The 24,835-nt window shown below is 35.6% G+C and overlaps 1 protein-coding gene across 25 annotated transcripts in view; it reads right to left on the reverse strand.

The window, feature by feature from the left end:
• The window catches only part of FOXP1 (forkhead box P1), a 639,457-nt gene that overhangs the window by 341,125 nt on the left and 273,497 nt on the right, over positions 1-24,835 (reverse strand). For all 25 annotated transcript variants that reach the window (XM_087923662.1, XM_026722283.2, XM_087923674.1 and 22 more), the window contains one exon: positions 24,687-24,751. The gene's annotated coding sequence lies outside the window, so the exon portion shown is untranslated. The remainder of the gene's footprint in view (positions 1-24,686; positions 24,752-24,835) is intronic.

Consider the following 24,835-nt stretch of genomic DNA (forward strand, 5'->3'; position numbering starts at 1 on the left):
GAATAACTGTGGCCAAAAAAGTACCATGAAAATTGGTTGGTCAGGAGTGAGGCCCTCGTCATCTGACATGCCCATCTCCAATGGATCTATCTCTGAGAGGGCTGGATCGATGTCATGAGCTGACCCTGCCTCTAGATGGTCCATCTGTTGTTCTTGATCCCCCTCTCTTCCTGAAACCCTTGGGGAGGCATGTCCGGAAAGGTAGAAAATTCCCCTTGGTGATGTACCTGAGGAATTTGTAGTTCCATCTCGTTGAGTGACCAGCCTGAATGAGATTCACATTCTGAGATAGTGGACTGTCTTCTGGCCCATACAGACTGCTGAACACCAGCTGCAATCCTCTGTCTTATTGCCAATTCCATCCATGCCCTCATCCTGGAGGATACATCCTCAGCGAGGGAATCATCTTGGCAGAGGCTGGCTGCCGTTGGAGTAAATGTGGCCTCAGGGGCCCACCGTGGTGCAGCTGCTGTCAGTGAGGTACCGGGGGGAGGCTGCCTGGCAGAGCTCTGCCTGGATGGAAGGGAAAGATCCGGGGAGGAGGAGGGGTGTATGGGCCTGGATGTTGCGAGTGGGAGATGGTGCTGGAGAAGTCCGGTCTGTCTCCCTCATATGCTTGTTCAATTGTTTCTCTATAGCCTGATGGCATCTATGGGCAGCCTTCTCCTCGGCCCTTGAAGGTCTCTTGGGAGCTTTGAATTTGCCCCGGACCCTGGTCATTGTTCTGGAGGTAGAGGCCTTTGAACCTTTGCCACTTGCCATTTCCACTATAAATTTGTCAATGAGGCTTGATTATAAGGTGGTTGGCACATCTAGGGGCCTGGTCCCAAAGGAGCAGGGTATCCTTATAAACTTCTTGTAATCCCCCTTCAGATTTGGTATTTGTAGAATTAATCTCCAATCCAATCAATTGAAATCCATTTATCAACACCTCTTCAGGCCAGAACTATGTTAACAATGGCCTGCGACAGCTGCTCCGCACAGGTGGACTTCGTCCTTGGTGCTTGCTGTGAAGCTGCTGGACTTATATTCTGTGAGGGTTAACCAACAAAGCAGGTCTGCTGCTCCGGCTTCAGGAGCAGGGAAACCAATCCCCTGGTCTCTACAAGGGGAACCCAGTAGGGAAAAACAATCCTCTCACAGGTATTTATTTGCTTTATGTTTTAATTGGGAATGGGTGCCATGAGGTCCTCAAAATGGCACCTGCCAGTGCTTGGTGCGGCTTTAAGAGTTCAGCAGCTGGTTCCCGCCTAAATAGCTGTTCTGAACAGCATAAAGCGACTATGCGGGAAAAGGATTGGAAGCACTCATGCTTTCAATCCCCTTTGGTGTTGAACGGGGGAAGAGCCTCAGCTGTTGAAGAGCTGAACATAAGGCAAGCTTGCTGTTCGGAATGGTGCTGTTAATGATTGGAAGTTAAGTGGATTGTAAACTGCTCTTGCGATCTCTTCTCCGAAAGAGGAAACAAGCCCTGACAGCCCGATTTTGAGGGAAAGCATCTAAGGCTGCAGAGCTTTCAATTTGATAATTTGATCCTTGAAAGTCTATCCCTCTAGAGAAGTGCTACTAGCCCCGACGGCCAGGATGTTAATAAGCCGTCGGAGGCTATAGGGACTCCTAAATATCAAAGGGATTCCCTAAATAAGTGAAAAAGCAAACCTGGTGTTTGAATCTCTTTCATTTTAGCTGCTATTCCAGCCAATCTGGAAAGCTACCTATCTCAACGAAGGGTGAGCTAAAACTGGGGGATGCTGGGGAGGAGTCCCGTGGAGAAGGAGGAGCATCCTGCAAATTAAGCCCAGCCTATCCAAGAGGAGACTGAAGCACCTCCCACCACTGGATGCTCTCAACAGCTCAGGGGAGAAAAGAAGGGAAATAAAGCACCCTTTAAAATGTAGAAGTAGCAAGGTTTATTCCACACAATGTCTAGCAGAGGGGTCGCCAACCTTTTGGACCTCAGGGACCACCAAATTCATAATTTTAAATTCCACAGACCAGAGACCCTGAGAAAATCCCCCCAAAAGCCTGCAGGAAAATTCCCCACCATGTTTTCCTACTGTTCTATCATTTCTTATTTAGGATCGCAGAATACCATCTCCAGATCCATTCTCAGGGGAGAGAGGGAGAGAGGGGGGGAGAGGGAGAGGGAGAGGAGAGAGAGAGAGAGAGAGAGAGAGAGAGAGAGAGAGAGAGAGAGAGAGAGAGAGAGAGAGAGAGAGAGAGAGAGAGAGGCAACAGAAGTCTTTCTTTCTCTCCCCCAAACTCTGCCAGAAATGAGTCTTTGCTGGCACAGCCTCTTGTAACAGATACCTTGCAGGGTCCCAAAGACTCATTTCTGGTAAAGTTTGGGGCAGAGAAAGACAAACTTTTGCTGCTTTCCTTGCATGTAACCAAAAGCAGAAGAAAGAAGCTGAAAGAAGCAGCCCGGTGGCCAGGCCATGTGTGGGGGGCAAGTGGGGCAAGTTCCCCCCCTCTGTCCTTTCCCCCCTCCCCTCACTACCCCGTGTTGTTCGCAATGCAAATGATGCAAGCCTTGTGTTCCCACAGGCCATGTGGGCGGCAGCCTTGTGTTCGCATGCAGTCTGGATTAATTGCTTTGGGGGGTTGCTTTGGGGGGTGACATTTCTCTGCAGACCAACAAAATTTTCTCACGGACCACCAGTGGTCCCTGGCCCACTGGTTGGCAACCACTGATCTAACAGACACTAGACCTTTACTTAAAGATTGCATTCTGTTCCTACAAACTTTTTGATGATCACAAACACTGTCTAACTGTTAACTTTACATGATATCTATTAATGGAGCTATATATGGCAATGTAGAAGGTACAAATAATCCTCATTTAGTGGGATCAGCAGTTGGGATCAGCAACTTGATTGTTCAGTGAAGCAGTCACCAAGTGAAAAATCATTTGACCATAACTATGATTTAAATTTTTCTTCTGTTTTTCCTTCCTTTTCAGCATTAGAAGAATATGACCCCCAAAAAGCTGGATCAACCAAACATTGAGGAAAGTTTCTGGAACCTGACTCGTAAGGAAGCCGAGTAAAAGGGTGACTCTTATAGGTCTTCCTCCCCCACCCCACAATTCTCCTGCCCATTGGAACACTGGCACAATTAGCAAGAAGAGAAGTGATATTGTATTTCATTCATTAGAGAAGATGGGTTTACAAGAAAGTAAGTAAGAATACACATGAAAAGGAATGCGCTAGGACCAACTATTTGTGTAGCATGTTGACCATGAGCTGCTGAGAGGGCAAACAAAAGCATTCAATGTAAAACTGATTAAAGTCTTGTCAATTTCAGGTTGCAGCTAGAGGGTTCTAATTTCAGATAGTAGCTGGAGGGTTCTAATTAAGGTCACGGGGCTGAGTTTGTTAACTTTTAGAAAAACATTGGGAAGGAAAGCAGTTCTGGAAGAGTAGCTTGTTTCGGAAATCTCTCTACTCTGCAGGAGAAGGGTACAAGGGAAAAAAGGATCAGGCAAAGGACAACCCCCTACTAACAGGTTTAATGGGATAAAAATGATCAAGAAACAGTCTCTGCCAAAGGGCAGTTGCTTTCATAAGGACTATCTGTAAAGCTAAGATTGCAATGATCTCTATTAATTTCAAAGAAATGTTAAATAAATGCTGATTTCCCAAAACTATGCAGTCTAAAGGTAAAGAAGGGTAAACTGTTCAAAGATTGCCCAAAGGTTCAAGGATGCTATTTTGAATAAATTCATAATTGAATGAATAAACTCATTATTAGAGTGCTGTGTTGCCTAGAAACTTTTTTTTCCTATGGCCACCATCAGAAATATGATTTATGAAGACTATAATTTTAAGAACAGTTAAGATAAAATATTATTACTCTTTTAGAAATGCCATTTTTCACATGGCCAGTAACTATGGTTTCTCCAGGCCAACTATTCCTTTAATATCTATGCTACTTATTACTCTATGCCTTGTACCAATGATGCCATAAACTACATTAGTAAAAGAACCTACAAGGTACAAATTTTCTGATAATAAAATAAAGAAGCAACACTGGGTTCATTGTAAGCTATAAAAAAGCAAATATATAAACAAAAAGAAACTGTGTAGACTATGCATATCTAACCCAATATTCATTTTCCACAGCTTATCTACGCAACTTATGAGAAAACCAAAAACAGAATGTGATCACAGTAGCCTCCTCCAACTCATTTACAACATTTAAGTCTTACTGCTTTTGATAAAGTAAAATATAAGTCCCCAAACAATCATAAATAAAAATAACAATTGCTTAATGTTCCATTTGTAGCCCACTTTTAAAACCAACCATCACAGCAACTACATTAAAGAGATCTGAATGGCCCCTTCATCAAAAGTGACCTGTTTACCACAACAGCATACAGGACTTTTCAAAATAATTTTTTAAGCACAGTCAACGGAAGTATATTAAATCATGCTAAAGTTAAAACTGTCCTAAATTTTGGACAATTATTTCATGCAGATATTTTGATGAACAGACAAATGTACCTATCTGTGAAGGGAAGACTTCTCCAACTGTTCTTCCAAATCAAAATCTTGCTGACGAACTAATATCTCACAATTATAAGTGTTATAAAAAGTGTATTGTATGAAAACAATTCCTGCTCTAAAGATCTTTATTAAGACAATTCAAAATTATCAACGAAATAAAAAAAGCTAAAATAGAAAAAATATAATTTCAGTCAGTAAGAGTAAATAATTCCCATTCACTAGTTTCTACTTAAATCACATCACGTACCCAAAAGAGAATCATAGTGGGTACAACTGTGCTACTTGGAATATGTTCCTTACAAATATTATGTGTACTCTCTCAAAGGATATGTAAAAGCCATACAATCATAACAAAGCTTGTAATAAAATCTGTGCACAATTTTAACTGAAAATATCTTTAGCGTTCTATATAAATAATGCATCGCTGGAATGGTAAAAAGACTGTATATCTCTCACTGATTTGGGGCATTTGGGATGAAATAAACCAGATCTATCCTGCATTTGCCAAAGGCAGGAAACGCTATGCTCAAATAGTTGAAGACTGTAACTTTCTTTATTGAATGTCCATTCAGATGCATGAACTGTGGGGCACTTAACTAAAGTTAACTTGTTAGTTTTAGTTATAACTGATCCTGAAATCTTCCTTTTTATGGTAAACATCTAGGGCACCCAAATTTTACTTTTAAAAAAAATAGCATTACATCAAGTTCTAATAAAATAGCAACATTAACAAAATTGCTCAAAATGGTAGTTCCACTCAAAAGAAAAAATAGTTTGTGTTTTGTTCCAGATTGTATTTCCCACCCCAGAGTTAAGGTGATGAAATCACGTTCAGAAAACACCTAAAACTCAAGTGTTGCTATATCCATATTGAATTGGCCTCAAAGTTATGTATCTGTATGGTTTCATTCTACCAAATCCGGCTTTTGTAATTGCTCCCAGAATGAGTAACTTCTTAGGTGTCTTTAGGTGTTTCTTTCAATCTTAATCTCTTAATCTTGCTTGATTAACCAGATATTTAACTTGATTCAACAGGACTCTTCTCATGGAAAATAGCTCTTTGTTGTGATGTGTTCACTAGGACCCCTTTTCTGTATGAAGCTCTGGTAACATTTATTTGTAAAGATATGTGAACATCCAGAAAGTCTGGAAGGGACTAAATACCTTTTCAGAGAAACATGTTCAATTTGTTTTCCCTATGTTATGTTTGTAAGACATTAAGGTTAGCAAGGAGGGCAAGACCAAGCATAAGCTAGACGTGGAGCAGATAAGATCTACAATTCAAAACTTCTGTAGGATGCCATGCCATTTATGGATACCATAAATGCCTAAGTGTCAAATTAAAGAAGGTTTTTTTATGCTTTGGAAAAGGAGGTTATACATGCCAAGAAAACCACTAGAATGATAAAACAATGTTGAAAGTATCATAGAATAACAAAGTTGGAAGGGACCTTGGAGGTCATCTAGTCCAACGGCCTGCTTGAGCAGGAGAGTCTATTCCAAATATTAACCTCTACCTATGATGGTATATAAAAGAAAGAAAAGCATAGGACAAGTAATACTATGGAAAGCATATAAGTAGAAAGTCATAAATGTTTTCCTATCTTACTACATTCAATGACCTCAGAAAAGGTCTCAGTTACTTCACATTTCTTAATGGTTCAGAACTTCCTTTAATCAAGTACCTTTCTCCTGATCCATAGACTTCAATTCCCAGCATGCTATTATTTTAGATTCTGGGACCTGAAGTGCGTACATTTGGAAGGGCACCCAACTTGTGAAAGAGGGCACCATCAGGTAGTGGTTGCATTATTTCATGTAAGTGTATAAAAATAGCATAATATGTACCTACCATAATAAAAAAGTTTTAAATTATAGTTCATAAACTATTTTGTCTCTAGTTTATCCACATCTTTTGAAGTTTCTACTGGAAAATTAAAGCAACAAAGCAAATATACTTAACAAAGGTCTTGGGGGGGATATTTTCTTACCTCAATCCTGGCTTTCATATCTATTCTCTAGCCCAAACAAATAACTTATAGTATTTGTTCATCAGAATTGGATTGTTTTCTGAATTACAACTGAACTGTAATCTGTAGCTCTGGTAAATCATCATCAATCATTTTCACAGGGTGTATACTTATTGTAGTTATAACAATATCCTGAAATCATAATTTTCAAAGCCCTCAGGAATTCTTTAAAAAGTGGTAAAGAGACTGCTGCAGTAAAGTAATGGATACAGAATCAAGAATCAACAAATGTGCATAATATTTGCAATTCTACCATTTCTTTCTGTTCACACTAAACTGAACTATTGAGCTTTTTTTTGTAATTTACCACAAAGCTTATTATATAAATTAAGTCATTCCTAACCAATGAATTCTGGCAATAGGATTCTAAAAGAACAGTTACCTTCAACTGTAGAACTAATTAATAGTCAAATACCTGGCCACATTTTCCTATAGTCTTGTCATCTGAAATGTAGGAGTTTTCAATATTATTACCAGATACATATATATTTCACTGATGTGGTACATTCTCATTAATACCTTATTGGGGGGGGGGCATAATTATGAGGAAGTTTTATCATGAGCTAAGGAAGGCTAGTTTAACATGATTGCCAAATAATACATTTTTTTTAATTTTAAGAAACTACAGAATTTTGGAAAACACATGCTAATTAGAAGAAATTTAAACCTTAGATATGAAATGATTTTACAGTGATAAAGCTATCACTGGCTAAAGCAATGGAATCTAATATAAAAATGCTAAAGTAAACAAGTAGAGAACAGAAGATGACAGCACTGATACAGGTTAGCTAAAGCAAAAGGTTAATCAAACTGGCAACCTCATTTTTATTTGATAGAAAACAGACACTGGCTCGAAAATACATGGGGGCTTCTAATGCTTTTTCACCCACCATAGTGGTAGTGGTGGTGGGGGTTTCTTGTATGCATTGTACAGAGAAACGTAAATTTTTCTTTACTTTTTCTATACAAGAGATAGGGGGGAAACCTAAGTAATAAGCACAGCCAAAGATACATATTCTTTTTCTTCATTGCAAGAGTTATACTCCACCTTTTTACCAAATAATGACCCTAGATAACAAAGCATCAAAGAAAGATAGCAATGTATGAAAAACATTGTTAAAAAAATATTTTATGTTATTAATTAAAAGAACAAAATGCACAACATCTCACCAAATGTTTGTCAGTTAAAATGTACTTGTGCATAAATAAATACACTGATTTTCTCTGCTAGTAGAATGATAATACAAAAGAAGCTTTTCCAATTGGCAACAAGTGGAAATGGACACCAATTTATCAAGATTAATATTGTATTTTTTCACCTTTACTTGAAATAAGTAATGCAAATGAACAGTGCTTCAGTCCTATGTCACTGAGATTTGTTTCATGGTTTTCATTATATGTCATTCTTTCATTTATGAATGATGGCAGAGAGTAACTTCTATCAAAGTATAGCTTAATGAATCTTAATATTTCAAGTTCTAGCAAAATGAACTTTGCCTTGGGATATTCTTCTCTGAGCAAGAAAATAACCATGATTGAACTGGAAACTTCTAAGAAACCCAAGATTTGGATTCATAAAATATATCTTGGTACTTTGGTTTCTTAAGCCATGGAACTCAAATCAGACATCAGCAGAAGCTAGCCTTGACAACAATTTCTAGTCCATATCCCTACCCACATTAAAGATGAACAAAGATATTATGTGGGGTTCATAAATTAAAATCAGCTACTAAGTGCAAATAATTAATAATTAAGTCTTAAAGATCAAGTTTTAGATATAATAAGCCAAGATAGAAAACTATTACTTCCTACAACTTAAAAATAATGGCATTAATCATGCCAAAATGTGTACACATTGGTAGTGAGTTAGGGCATCTGCTTTTCATTCACTAAACTACACACTCACTGCTTGCTTATAGTTAAAAACCTTTTGTTTCAATGCAAAGCATATAATATTCAATTGCAACTAAATATTAAAAAAATCCATAAGCAAGTGGTGGTTATTTTCTACAGTTACTGCCTGGATATAATCAATAGGCCAGTGGTGGTAACACTACTTTTCAAAAGATATAATGCAATCATGTTCCATTTTTTTCTTTGCGGAATTCAGTAAAACACAGTCATGAAGACAGTGACTACCTTTAGATTCTATGAACGGGGTAGGGTGATTCCACATTAAAAAGCCTTTTCTGGAAGAACCTGTTTTAACTCTCATGGAATATCTTCAAATTCTGCAACATTTGGAATCTTACTCCAATCTCACATTGAACTTCTTCTGCAGATTGTACAGTGTGTGTGTTTGAGATGTAAGAGATGAAGTACCTTGTACTTTTCAACATTTTAATTAGCTTTTCATATACACAGTGGTAATAATTAATCAGATTTTAGAATGGTACCACAATCTTTGATCTTCACTGACAATCTAAAGCAATACTGAGGCTGTCATAATACTATTACAATTTTTTTATGATGACATAGCAACCGAATACAGTGAAACCTATGGATCAAAGGAGACATATGTCAAATATAAGTTCATTATGTTTGCTATACAGGTAATAACAAAGATTTTTAATTGGGTGGCATACCTCATAAAGAATTTGTCACTCACACAGACCAGATTTTACACTGTGTTTCTGTACCTATCAAGTATCAAATAAATATAAGGGATATTTAAGACAGAAAAAAAAGTTAAGTAAGAAATATTATATATATATGGTATTGAGCTTTGTTCAGGTATTTTCTCACGTCATTATAGTTGTGCTTTTAAAGTTGTAGCAACATTTCGGCACTTTAAAACTTTAACTTTAAAAGCACAACTATAATGACGTGGGAAAATACTCAAACAAAGCTGAATACCATACATGTAAGTACCCATGAAAACTTAAGAAAACATATATGTCTCTATCTATCTATCTATCTATCTATCTATCTATCTATCTATCTATCTATCTATCTATCTATCTATCTTTGTAAATACTGTTATAGGCTATCTTTAGAGATAAGTATATAATTGTATAGAAACAGTAACGCATATATTTATAAACTATGTTAATATAAGTGAACACCATAACTGGAACGCTGTAAAGAGTGGAAATGTTTTTTTATGGTGAAATATGATGAATAAAAATTTATTTAAAATAGAAAAGGAAAAAAAAAAGACAGAAGACAGCCAGTCTCTAGTCTGGATAAAATAATAAGTTCCTCTCCTATCTATGATCTCACTTCCTGTTTAGACTGAATGCCAAAAAAAAGCAATTGTTTTAATATTTTACTAACACCTTATTTCTTCTTTGTAAAAAATGTTTTGTGGATGAGTAACCATTGCACTATTTTGTGGACCACTGCACTATTGGCAGAACAAATACTATGAAATTCTGAATTAACCCTGATAATTAGGATTCTGAGCCTGAAAGAAACTCTTGTGGTACAAGATGAAACACATGATCTAAAAAAATTTGTGAGGACAAAATAGTATGCTTGATATGGATAACCAGGGTTCTATAGCTAGAACAGAACCATTATCACATGCCAAATATTTCTTAGCCAAACATGCATCAACCATAACTTTTACATTTGTGAAACTATTTTCTGAAAACAGCAACAAAAGTCTAAAATTGCAGCCCTGGTGTTCTCAGGCCACTATATCTGGATCAGTATCAACATACATAAAAATGTTTTCTATTTTATGTTAACAAACTTTGAGAAGGACATGAAAAAAGGCCAAAAGTAAACAGGATGAATATGACTTCTTAGAAAATAAATAAACTATCTTGACTCAAATAATAGTACTGAAGAATGTATGTCCACAATCACTTATGGTTTAGTAGAGTCTGTATGTCTGTGTGAATACTATTATAACTTGACATTTGAAATTTTGTTGGACTTGCCATGCCTTTTTTATAACTTTTTAATATTATATTTATATGCTAGAAATTTTCTTGGAAACTATCTTTGATAATGCAGCCTAAGTGAACAAGCCTAACACTCCATTACATTTTACACTAAAAGATTACAGCTGTGAAATGATTCAGATTGGGATTCTAAAAAATGTGCTTTGTTTGGATCATGCAGGATTATAAACATAGCACTTGTCAGAAATTCTTTAAAGCAGCTTTATCTTTTCACAAATTCCCATGAAAGGCAGTTACAACAGATTAACAAGTGCCTTTTTTTCTATGATTTTTCCAAGCTTCAATTCTTAATGTGAAAGGTCCAACAAGTTTTTAAATATCACCGAAAAATATGGGTTTAAGATACTCTGTTTTGCAAGAAAGTTAAATTAAATGAAAACCAATAAATATAAACTGAATTATAATCTTTGGAGATTGAGTCAATTACACAAATAGTTAACAATATATAAATTTAACAAAAATTATATATTTTAAGGTCAATTATGATTTTTTTCTTCATAATAATGCAGAAAATAAGTAAAAAAGAATTCAGATTCTTTTCTTTAATCCTTTAAATCCTTAATCTAAGATTTATTCCTCAAATTAATTTTTGCTTAGAAGTTTTGTTTCAAGTTTATCTCAAAACATCTGACAACTCCCCCCAAACAATAGACAAATCTATTTTTATAAACTAAATAAATAAATAAACTTAGAATGGCTAATCACAAAATAAACAACAAAATTCATGCAAACATAGACATAAAAGAAGTATAGTTTCATAGAAGCCTTTAGTAATTTAAAAAGTCAACATAAAAATTCAGAATATTGATTATACTCAGGTCAACAAATTAATTTGTTGTAATCTTTAGCAGAGATTTTTCTAAACAATTTCAAATTATATTTAGCTATAATAAAATGTAGATTTTGCTAAACAATTTCAAATCATATTTAGCTATAAGAAAATGGATATTGTGCATAACTTCATAGAATCTCTCGTGATTCCTCCATTTAAAAATTAAAATCATGCCAATGCTTTTCTATCAATACTGTAGAAACTTAGTTACATGTTTTGTAGTTCTTTTCAGTTTCTTTATGTGCAACCAACGAAAGATTTTAAATATTTATTGAATGGATTAAATGAAATTAGAATCTTATCATGTACGAAAACTTTAACAGTATTGTTAAACTTTTTCCCCCTAGAACTTCACTGTTTGACTTTAGTGTGTTATTTTGAAGACAGATTGAGTAGAGAAACAACTTAGAATGCATGGATGAAACTTTCGTAGGCATGACCTAGTTAATAATAATAAGTTTTAGTTCTGGTTTCATTGGAAAAAAACATGTAGTAAATTGTTCCATCTGTTGAACTGTTGAGCTAACATTGTTCAAATTTGGCTGGCTGGTAGATACTTTAAAAAAATTATTTGGGAATGGAGGGGGGAAGAGTAGGAATTTACTAAAATAATACTTCAAGTTTAGAAATAACTTGAAAGAAAATGCTTCTTCAATGTTTGTTCCTCTTTTTATACTGAAGATCAGCTTTCTTTTAAACCATCAGAAAATTTAGAGTACCAAATGTTTACTGTAGGCATCTAAAGAAAGACCATGCTACTTTAATGAACAACCAGTAACACACAAATAGGATCCATTATAAATAAGATAATCAAAATTACTGAGCTTAAACTCAACTGTCCAAATTTAACATTCTAATGTCAATAGCACCATTTAAATTAGATAAACTCATCTTTTCCATTACACTCATGTACTTCTGTAGGTTAAGTGTCTATTCTCTACTGGATGAAAGTTAGCCAGTAAATTTCCAGCCTTAATATAATAGAGTAAGTGCTATATATGTGAATCCTGAAAAAAAACATGAGAGCAATTCTACTCTCAATCAAGTCAAGATGGAAATGTTGATATAGTTATTACGAGTTAAGTACTGGATTCTGATGAATTCTACATTCTAAATTTAGGATTATTTCGACCAATCTGATAACTCATTGAGCTGAATCACACATTTCCAAAATTAACAGTACCAGTTTGAATTTTGGTAAGAATTTGAGAAAAATCCAGACACTGTCTCCAAAAAGAAACAAAAATGGAGACCCAAAAAAGACATTCAAAAGACACTTTACAAAGTACAGGGACCTAAGAGAATGTGCTAGTAACTAGGAAACTCTTTTTAAGCAGTGTCCTTGAGGACAATTGTTCACATATTGAGAAGAGACTCTTCCTCTGCATCAGTGCATTCTATGAAGGGCCCCTTTCAAATGTTTTGCACAGCTCTAAAAACAGCATTTGCCTGGAAAGAGATAAAAGAGAAGTAAAGTGGTTTAAAGATCCACAGGAAGTGGTTCATCAGTGGTTCTCCAATCAAAGCTCTTGAGGGTGGGATTCTCATTCTAATAAAGTCACCGGGACTTTCCTTTCTTTTTAAAAATAAATTGAAAGGAGTACAGCTATAAAACACCTACACTTGACCTTCTAAAATTAGAAGCTCTATACCAATTGCACTTTGTATAGACATTATATAGGCAAGATAGGAAAAACCTCCTACATCTATCAATGTGAAACTTAGTAGGTTTAATCTCTAAAGAAGATATTAATAGTCTATCAATTTCATCAAAGTGTATCAAAAAGCGACATAAATTTTTATTTACAGAAAATCAAAATTAAAAGATTATTTCCAAAATGAGGGGTCCTTGGTGCTCTCTGGCCTCGATTTTTTTTTTCTTGAAACATTTCATTAGCCAAACTAGGTCTGCAAGAAAGAACCAAGCTCAGAGAGCACTAAGGATCCCTTGTTTCATCCCTGAGCTGCAAATATTCTCCTTTATTGATAGGTCCAAAATCTATTTATTTATTGTTCTATCATGCTACTCAACGGATGTCATAAAGCTTTTATTTTTTTCAATTTCAATCAGAATTTAGTCCTCAGAATGAGTTTAATTTGATTAATTTCCTGAAAAATTCTGAAATTGTGTATTGGATTTGAAGCACACCTTTAATTTACTCATTTATACAAAAACAGTTTACAACCAATTAAAATACTAAGTATTAATCATAGACTAAAATGGTAAAAAACAAAAAAAAACCCATTAATTTATAAAGCAAATGAGAAGGTAAAACTGTGATTTCATTCTTATTTCAACTTGCCTTTGCTTTGTAGCCATATGAAAGTTGCAAATGCAAAAATTGGCTGTAAAGTTACTTTTTCATCACCATCATAACTGCAAATAGTGGCTAAATGAGGCAATTACTAAATGTACAACTTGTCACTATACATACAACTTTCATACAAGAAAGGACTAAGTGCAGGGATGGGATCCAACAGGGTTAACTACCGGTTCATTGATTTACGAGGTTCGCTGATTTACGATGTGTTTCCCTTCACGCTGCCCACACACGCCTGTAAATCGTCACCAGCATGCTGTGTGCAGAGAAGCAGCCTTTCAAAAAGCACTTTTTTCTTGCTTTTTAAACTGCAGCTGTGCCTTGCACGGTAGCTGAAGTTGAAAAAGCAGGAAATAAAGGTCAGGTAAGAACCCGGGCAGGTGGATGGGCAAAAACATCAGCAGACATAGAAATGGTTCTATATCTGCTGCTCTTCAGAGCTACCGGTTCTACAGAGGTGGACAGAACCGGTAGAAACCCACCCCTGACTAAGTGTTGGCTCTTTAACAAATGCTGGTAACTGTAAGCATGTCACACATTTCAAAAGGAACAACATTGCAAAAGGAAAGGGGCCACTGCTTAATACAGGTAGTCCTCAACTTACAACAGTTCATTTAGTGACTGTTCAAAGTTGCAATGGCACTGAAAAAGGTGATTTACGATCATTTTTAAACAGTTATGATGGTTTCAGAATCCTCATGGTCACGTGGTTAAAATTTGGATGCTTGGCAATTGGTTCATGTTTATGATGTTTACACTGTCCCTAAGTCATGTGATTGCCTTTTGCAAACTTCTGGCAGGCAAAGTCAATGGGAAAATCAGATTCACTTAACAATCATGTTACTAACTTAACAGCTACAATGATTCACTTAACATTTGTAGCAAGAAAGCTTCTAAAATGGGACAAAAATCACTTAACAAACGTCTTGCTTAGCAACACAAATTTTGGGCTCAATTGTGGTTGTAGGTCAAGGACTATCTGTAGTAGTTTATTATTAGACTGTTATTTATTTACTTTTAAACCTAATCCTTTACAAAGGTAAATTAGGAAGTATTCATCTTATTTTGGAAAGAGTTGCTTTGCCTCTAAAAATTCACATTTTACTTTTCAATGTTGTCACTATGGAAACAGTTACCTTTGGTGGCTTTGAAAACCTCTTATTAGTTTATCCTGATAGAACAACTATGAGCACTATGGACAGACTATAACCATATGGACAGAGATAATCTTGCATCAACCCATGCAAGCTCTGGTAAAATCCAATTCGAATTACTACGATGTGTTATAAAATTCTTTGTGAACTTATTCATTCCGTATTCACTGGCTAGTCTGTTAGGTTTGCTCTTCCCCACCCAACACATAATAAAACTCATCTAGTACTTCACATAGCATTTTGATACTAGACCAAGTATTTTTCTTTATCTGGGGTAGGTGTATCAAACTTGTGGCTTGCAGGCCAGATGAGCCATGCACGGGCCAACCCCACCTCTAGTTTAGTGATGGGGGGAAAAGTCAATGTGACGTTGCAAGTTTGTTACCCCTGATCTGGGATCTTTGCTCTGGTTCACAACTGTTCAACATCTTGCTTTGCTTTTTCTTCTTTTTCTTATTCACCATTTTTCATAATGCTTGTTTTCATTCAATTTGTGACATCATTGCCTAGTGAACTGTGTATAGCTGCAAGCAAACAAGCAATATCCACACACCATTTCCTGAACACTCATATTTAATGTTGTGGTGTAAAACTCACACTGTAACAATCAGATACATCTAGAAAAGACCAAATTTTCCTCAACTTTGTGAATTCCAAATAACTTTTACAACAACTCTATTATTTCCCACATTATGTGAGGACTGGAATACTAATGAAATAATATAAGCAATATAACCTAAGTTATTTTGAGAGCATCTGGCTAGAGAAACAGAATAATGAAAATCAGTGTAATGTAGGTTTTAAAAATTGCACAGAACAGACTTAAATGGTAGGATGCCAATACATCCAGAAATCAATTTTACTTATACTGAAAAAAGCACATTTAAAAAAATGCAATCTGGAATCTCAGTTGATACTGCTAGTTTGCTACTGTCTTGCAAAATTTAAAACATAAATTTAAAAGTTCGTACACTTGAAAAAAAAAAAGCCAGAAATTTAGAATAATGAAAAAAGTAATTCCATATTGTTGTTGTTGTTAGTCGCAAAGTCATATCCGACCCATCGCAACCCCTGGACAACATTCCTCCAGGCTTTCCTGTCCTCTACCACCCTCCGGAGTCCATTGAAGCTCATGTTGACTGCTTCAGTGACTCAATCCAGCCACCTCATTCTCTGCTGTCCCCTTCTTTTTTTACCCTCAATCATTCTCAGCATTAGACTCTTTTCCAGTGAATCCATATTCCATATTAGTTTCATTTAAATATATGACGAACATCTATCCACTTTCATGGTTTTGCTGATAGATATACTGTATTACAAGTCCTTGAATTAAACAGTTTCCGTAATGACAACACCTAGTTTGCTTAGTTACAACACACTAAGAAAAGTGAATTATGACAATTTTTCACACTTATTGTTGCAACATCCCCATGGTCATGTGATTTATATTCAGATGCTTGCCAACTTACTCACATTTATGATAGTTTCAGTGTCCCAGCTCATGAGATCACCTTTTGCAACCTTCAGACAAACAAAGTCAATGGGAAAACCAGATTCACTTAACAAGTTGTTATTAATTTAACAACTGCAGTGATTCACTTAACAAATGTGGCAAGAAAAGTCATAAAATGGGGCAAAACTCACAACAAATTTCTCACTTAGCAACATTAATTTTGGTCTGTATTGTGGTCATAAGTTGAAGATTACCTATTTAACTTTCTAAACCTTAGAATATTTGAGTATTTAAGAAATAGAAATAAGACTTGTCTGGGACTATTTATGATAGAAAATTATTAAATAACAATATATGTATTAATATGTATACTGAATTCAAAGGAGAAGACAATATAATTTTACTAGGGATAGTAGATGGTGGGTTGGAGAGAGCTCCTACAAATAGTTAAAATGGCAACAATAACTACAACTGTAAAATCAGGGAAGAAACCTACAATAGTGATATCTTCACCTCTGGGACAGAGATCGATTGACGCAATGTTACTGGCGGAAAAGATAACTTCTGCCCAAACTTTGCAGACAGTACAGTCAAAATTAGCTATGATGCAGGAAATGATGGTAAAAACGCATGAACTGATAGCGAGGAATCATGAAGACATGAAATTAGAAATGAGAACGGAAATAGGAGGAGTGAAGAATGAGATACAAAATCTGGATAATAAAATCGGAAAGATGCAAGAGACAATGACAAAAAATAAACAAAAATTAAACACAGTAGAGGCAAGAACTGAGGTGGTGGAAAAGAGATTAGAGGAATCGGAACAAAATTGGAAAGTCTTAAACTGTGAACTTCGAGATTCTGTGACGCATATAGAATTAGAAAAGGCATCATTTTATTTAAGATTCCAGAATGTTGTTGAAGATCTATGTGAAATAATGGCGAACTTGATAGCAACAGCCCTACAGAAAGACAAACAGGAAATTGAGAATGACACTGATGAGGTTTACAGAGTATACACGCATTATGCCCAAAGACACAGACTACCCTGAGAAGTCCACATCCGAGTCGCGAGAAAGACAATACGAGACATACTATACGGCAAGACCAGAGACGAGCCACTGATATATAAAGATCACGAGGTGGCAATGTTGAAGCAAATACTTAGGAGAGTCAGGGAGCAAAGAAAAACTTAAAAAGCAAAATGCAGACCTAACTTGTATACAAGAAGTACACATCGTAGACCTTCTAAAGGATAATAATTTGGGGAAAATGTATTGGACACTTTCAAATCAAAGAAAAAGGGGGTATTGTAGTATATATAAAATATTGGCTGCAACACAAACAAGTATATAAGGATGATGAAGGGAGAATGTTATTTATAGAAATAGTATTAAACCAGAAAAAGATTTTAGTTATAGTATATGCCCTGAATGTAAATCAAAAAGAATTCTACAATAAACTCCATCACAAGATAATAGAAACTGAATATACAAGTGTATGTATTGTAGGAGATTTAAATGCTGTTTCAGACAAGGACAAAGACTATAAAAGCTCCAAAACAAATAAAAATAAAAGGAGACTATTCCCATCTTCTTTTAATAACATGGTGAGGGAATTAAATTTAAAGGATGTGTAGAGAAAACTGTATCCAACTAAAAAGCACTACACTTTCTTTTCCAATCCCCATCACTCTTGGTCCAGAATAGATCAGATATGGATGGACCCAGGCTTAATGGAAAACATTGAAAATATAGAGATCTTGCCAAATGTATGGGCTGATCATAACCCTATTCAAATTAAATAGAAAGGAAAGAGAATGATTGGAAGATGGACATTTAATAATAGTATACTAAAAGATAACGAATATATTGAAATGGTGAAAAAAGAATTGAAATTATTTTTTGAAATAAATAAGAGAGAACATACGTCCCTTCAAAACCTCTGGGATACAACAAAAGCTTATGTGAGAGGTTTAACTATTGGCTATAGTATTAAAAAGCATAAAGAAAAAAGGCAACAACAAAACGTGTGGAGAGTGTAACTTAGATTTAGATTTAGAAGCAAGTTGACAAATTGATCCGAACAATCAAAATATTAATAAAGAAATAGATTTAATAAAACTTAAGATAAATTTAAGTATGCAGAAAGACCTGGCCCCAAAAGTTAAATTAGTAAAACAAAATTATTTTGAAAACGCAAATAAGCCAGGGAGATGGTTAGCCCATAAAAAAAAAAAAAGAACAAGGAATAAGAATGATTGTAGCTCTCCAAGACCAAGAAGGGAAGGTATGTACTCAGGCTAAGGAAAAGAAAGATATTGCTAAGGATTTTTTTTACAAATCTATACAATCAAGAAGAAGTACCATAAGAACTTATTAATCAATATCTGAAGGAAAAAAATTGCTGGAAATTACGGATGAAGAGAAATGTATTTTAAATAATAAAATATCGATAGAAGAAATTAGAAAGGCAATTGGAGCCCAAAAGCCAAATAAAACCCCGGGCCCAGGTGGAATTCCTTCTGAATTTTATAAGGAGTTTCAAGAGTATTGGAGGAATTAATGACAGACTTATATAATGAAGCCTTGGATAGTGCTAATATACCAAAGTCATGGACCGAAGCGTATATAACCCTTATTCACAAAGAACAATCAGACCCACAAAAAATTCAAAATTACAAGCCAGTATCATTTTTAAATATAGATTATAAGATTTTGGCCACAATATTGGCAAGAAAGACTAAAGAAAATATTAAGCAGGATTATTCATACTGACCAGAATGGGTTTCTTCCATATAGACAAATGAAGACAAATGCAAGAATAATTATGGATGTTTTAGAATTCTATGAAGTACACACAACTAAAACAATGACACTGATGTTTTTAGATGCTCAGAAGACTTTTGACAACTTGAATAGGAATTTTCTTATCAAACAATTGACAGGCATGAAATTTGGCAAAAATGTTTTAGGATTCATTAAAACAATATACACTGCTCAAAAAAATAAAGAGAATACAAAAATAAGACATCCTAGATCTGAATGAATGAAATATTCTTATTAAATACTTTGTTCATTATATAATTGAATGTGCTGACAACAAAATCACACAAAAAATATCAATGGAAATCAAATTTTGCAACCCATGGAGGTCTGGATTTGGAGTTAACTCAAAATTAATGTGGAAAAAAACACTACAGGCTGATCCAACTTTGATGTAATGTCCTTAAAACAAGTCAAAATGAGGCTCAGTAGTGTGTACGGCCTCCATGTGCCTGTATGACTTCCCTACGATGCCTGGGCATGCTCCTGATAAGGTGGAGGATGGTCTCCTGAGGGATCTCTTCCCACACCTCGACTAAAGCATCCCCCAACTCCTGGACAGTCTGTGGTGCAATGTGGTGTTGGTGGATGGAGTGAGACATGATGTCCCAGATGTGCTCAATTGGATTCCCAGGTCTGGGCGGGCCAGTCCATAGCATCAATGCCTTCGTCTTGCAGGAACTGCTGACATACTCCAGCCACATGAGGTCTAGCATTGTCATGCATTAGGAGGAACCCAGGGCCAACCTCACCAGCATATGGTCTCACAAGGGGTCTGAGGATCTCATCTCGGTACCTAATGGCAGTCAGGCTACCTCTGGCGAGCACATGGAGGGCTATGCGGCCCCCTAAAGAAATGCCACCCCACACCATTACTGACACTCTGACAAACTGGTCACGCTGGAGGATGTTGCAGGCAGCAGAACGTTCCCCACGGCATCTCCAGACCCTATCACGTCTGTCACATGGGCTCAGTGTGAACCTGCTTTCATCTGTGAAGAGCAAAGGGTGCCAGTGGGGAATTTGCCAATCTTGGTGTTCTCTGGCAAATGCCAAACGTCCTGCATGGTGTTGGGCTATAAGCACAACCCCCACCTGTGGACGTCGGGCCCTAATACCACCCTCATGGAGTCTGTTTCTGACCATTTGAGCAGCCACATGCACATTTGTGGCCTGCTGGAGGTCATTTTGCAGGGCTCTGGCAGTACTCCTCCTGTCCTTCCTTGCACAAAGATGGAGGTAGCGGTCCTGATGCTGGGTTGTTGCCCTCTACAGCCTCCTCCACATCTCCCGATGTACTGGCCTGTCTCCTGGTCACGCCTCCATGCTCTGGACACTACACTGACAGACACAGCAAACTGCAGCAAGCTTGCATTGATGTGCCACCCTGGATGAGCTGCACTACCTGAGCCACTTGTGTGGGTTGTAGACTCCATCTCATACTACCACTAGAATGAAAGCACCGCCAGCATTCAAAAGCACCGCCAGCATCCAAACCACCAGCCAGAAAGCATAGGAACTGAGAAGTGGTCTGTGGTCACCACCTGCAGAACCACTCCTTTATTGGGGATGTCTTGCTACCTGCAGAACCACTCCTTTATTGGGGATGTCTTGCTAACTGCCTATGCTTTCCACTTGTTGTCTATTCCATTTGCACAACAGCATGTGAAATGGATTGTCAATCAGTGTTGCTACCTAAGTGGACAGTTTGATTTCACAGAAGTGTGATTGACTTGGAGTTACATTGTGTTGTTTAAGTGTTCCCTTTATTTTTTGAGCAGTGTATAATGCCCAAACTGCAAAAATATTAATAAATGGGGAAAATACAGATAATATAAGGATAAATAAAGGTGTAAGACAAGGATGCCCCTTAGCTCCCCTACTCTATATATTAGTCAAAGAGACACTACTGGTACAAATCTGACAAAATCAAGAGATCAAGGGATTAAAAGTTAAAAAAAGGAGTACAAACTTCAAGTATTTGCTGATGACATGGTATTTATAGTAGAAGACCCCCTGGAAACGACACCCACTTTAATAAAAGAAATAGAACAATATGGAATGGTGGCAGGGTTGAAAATTAATAAAGAAAAAACAAAAGTAATAACAAAAATCTGTACAAATGAACAAAAGGAAGAACTAACAAAGAGATTACGGATACAGGTGGTAAATAAAGTAAAATATTTGGGGATATGGCTGACAGCTAGGTGCTCGTCAATTGAAAAAGATAATTATGATAAATTAACAATTCAAATTTTTAAAGATTTAGATAATTGGACTAAACTACAAATATCTCTATCAGGTCATTTCGCAATAATAAAAATGAATATTTTGCCAAAACTGTTGTTCCTATTTCAGACGGTGCCAGTCAAGTTGGAAAAACCTTTTTTGATGAATTAAATAAACATATACCCAAATTTATATGGCAGGGGAAAAAATCCAGAATAAAATATAAATGGTTACAGGACGATAGAAAGAAAGGAGGCTTTGGTATTCCAGATTTCGAAACATATTACTATGCTGCGATAGCAACCTGGCTCAAAGACTGGGTTAACTTGATAAATAAAAGGATCTTAACATTAGAGGGCTTTGATCTCCAACTTGGATGGCACACATTTATGTGGGACGGAAAGAGTAAAGATCACTTGTACTTTCAAAGACATTATATAAGGAGCGTGTTATTAACTAGTTGGGAAAAGATTAAAAAAATACATTACTGTAAGGTTTCACTTTGGTTATCTACAATGGAGGCAGTTACACATCCAAAAGTTTTAGATTTTGATAATATTGTAAGATATAAAGATTTATTACATGAAACCAGAGAGTTAAAGGGTAGGAATCAAATACAAATCCAAGGAAAAGAGATAGCATGGTGGCCCTATGCGCAGATACAAACGCACTACAAAAAAGATAAAGAACAATTTGGTTTTAATATGACCTATCAAGAATTAGATAAGATTTGGTGTGGAGAGGAAAGGAAATTGATTAGTAAAATATATAAATATCTTTTGGATTACAAATTAAAAGAAGAAATAGTCAAGGAATGTATGATAATTTGGGCAAAAAATGTGGGCCACAGTATTGAATTAGACAAGTGGGAACGTATTTGGGAAATAAATTACAAATTAACTATGTCAGCCTCGTACAAAGAGAATCTGTATAAAATGGTGTATCGTTGGCACTTGCCTCCCACGAGACTGGCTGTTTCCGAACCTCCCTCCAAATTGTTGGAAGTGTAACTGCGTCCAGGGAACATACTTTCATCTGTGGTGGACATGCTCATATGCCCAGAAGTTTTGGAGAAATATTAAAAATTGGATTCTAAATATAACTAAACAAGATGTAAAACTTGAACCCGAAACCTTTTTGCTGGGTATGATAGATTCAAAAATAGAAAAAAATATCAATATTTAATCTTGCACATTATAACTGCAGCCAGAGTAAGCTATGCACAAAATTGGAAACTGTCCATTGTCCCTTCAGAGGAAATGGTTATTAAAAAAAATCAGGAGTTTGCAGAGATGGATAGCCTAACCAAATTACTAAAAAACAACAAAGATAGTGAATACTATAAAGTTTGGAATAGTTGATATGAATGTTTAAAGAAAAAGCAACATTTGACAACTGAATAAGTTATGAAACTATGGAGGACATGCGTTTAATCATAAAGTATTCTGTGAAATTAAAACATTAAAAGAACGTGGAAGGTATTGTAACAAGGTAGATCACATCAATGTTATGGGGTAAAAGAAAAAAATAAAAATGTAACCAATGCTCAATACCTGCTGCAAAATGTATACATGAACATATATTTGTTTATATGTTTGTTTGTTATTTTTTAAATGTTTTAAATATATGAAACTTAAATAAACTTTATTTTTTAAAAACATTAAAAAACAAAATAAAAACAAAACAGGGCTGATAAATGCATCATACTTTTCCGATAATGCAAAAGTGACTTTGTAAACTCTCACGATACCATATTATTTTGAAGAAGCAGCTCTCAAAATAATATTTTTCTCAACATAAAACATAAGCAGTAAGCCTATATTTATTCTTTATATAAGGATATTATTTTATAACTTGTCAAAATAAATATTTCATATTATAAAAATTATATTTATAATTAAATTGTAGCAAGTTCTATATAATATACAAATGGTTGGCCTCTTTTGAAAGTACAGTACAATACAATCAAGTGCAGATTAGTACATGTATAATGCAAAACAACATATAATAATGTAACATAAGGAGGCAACACGGTGTCCAGATGGACATATCCCTATTTGTCTATCAAGTTCCTTGTTTGCCTGCCTTTTTGTTCATTTATTTGAACAAGTTGAAAGAAAAGTATCATGAAAAAAAAATGTATGAAAAGCCTATTAGATGGTAAGCAGTAACTTCACCAGCTTTTATTCAAGTAAAAAGATGTTTTTGTCTGACCACATCTTCCAGAAAACCTTTTGTAGAAAATATCCAGTATTCTCACTGACTTCCAAAGATGGTCAATCCTATCCTATAGTCTAAATTCATTAGCATTTCAGATTATATCACAATCCAATATAAAGCAGAACAACAACAGTGCTTACTTTAAGGTAGTATCTCCTAAAGCAAATATTTATGCATTACTAAGATGAAAAAACTATAGGTTTTTTTAGCTAGTGCTGATACCATTACCAAGACAAAGACATTAATTGTTAACTATTCAAGGGGCGCACCTATACACAAACAGTTTTTTAAGGTATTCCAAAAGTAGAGAGAAACAGGAATATGCTAAAGTAAGGCTGCCAAACCCCCAGCCCATGAGCTGGATGTTTCACAGGCTGGCCATGCCCACATTAGCGAAGGGGGGGAAAGTCCCGATACATCACGTGACACCGCCATGACAACATGAGTTTGACACTCCTGGTCTAAAGCATCATTAGCCTCATTCTAGTTTTCATCAAGAACTTTTAAAAATGTGAATCTGCAAATCTCAGGAAGCAATCTATTGTACAAGATTCATCTGGGATCTTAAGTCTCCTTGATTTCAATCAAAGTTCCTCTGAATCAAATGTCCTTTGGATTTCAGCCTTAGGGTACTCTCCTGTATAAATTTGCTTGAAATGTGTGATTGACATTTCTTTTAGGAGTACAACCCAACTATCCTAACTCACTGCTTCTTCTAGTGGAAAAGACGCATCACGCATAACAAACTAAACAAACTTGCTTACCAGTCAAGCCTATAATGAAGTCTACACGTAACATAAACGAAACATAACAACAAAACTTGATAATGTTTTAAAAGGACTGAATTGCAAGGATACTACTCTTAACAATAAGAAGCAATTTTCACTGAAAATAGTAGTCACTTTTGCATAAACATACACAACATTCCAATGCATAAGTATGATTTTAACACAGTTAAAACATTCCAATGCATAAGTATGATTTTAACACAGTTGTAGGATAACACAGTTGTAGAATAGTCTACTAATTTTGATTTTTATCATACTGATGCTATCAGGTTCATTTTATTCTTAGATAGGAATGTCAGGAAATGTAAACATTGTAGATGTCTGTGGATTGAGGTGCTTTTATGGACAAGCAGACCAGCAAGGTAAAAATAGAATAAAAACCAAGTAAGAAAAAAATATGGACTTTTTTATTTACCTTTTCAGAAACTTCTGTCAAGCAATCTTCAGGTTCAGCAGACCCCAAAAGTCACTCTTCTAACCCTGAGGACAAAATGGATACAACAATGAGTCTGGCTGATCAGGAGTAGTGACAACACTGAAGATATTTTCATTGGCACCACTAAC

Source organism: Pseudonaja textilis, chromosome 2 (assembly GCF_049901715.1).
Source record: "Pseudonaja textilis isolate UNSWEBS1 chromosome 2, rPseTex1.2, whole genome shotgun sequence".
Lineage (NCBI taxonomy): Eukaryota > Metazoa > Chordata > Lepidosauria > Squamata > Elapidae > Pseudonaja > Pseudonaja textilis.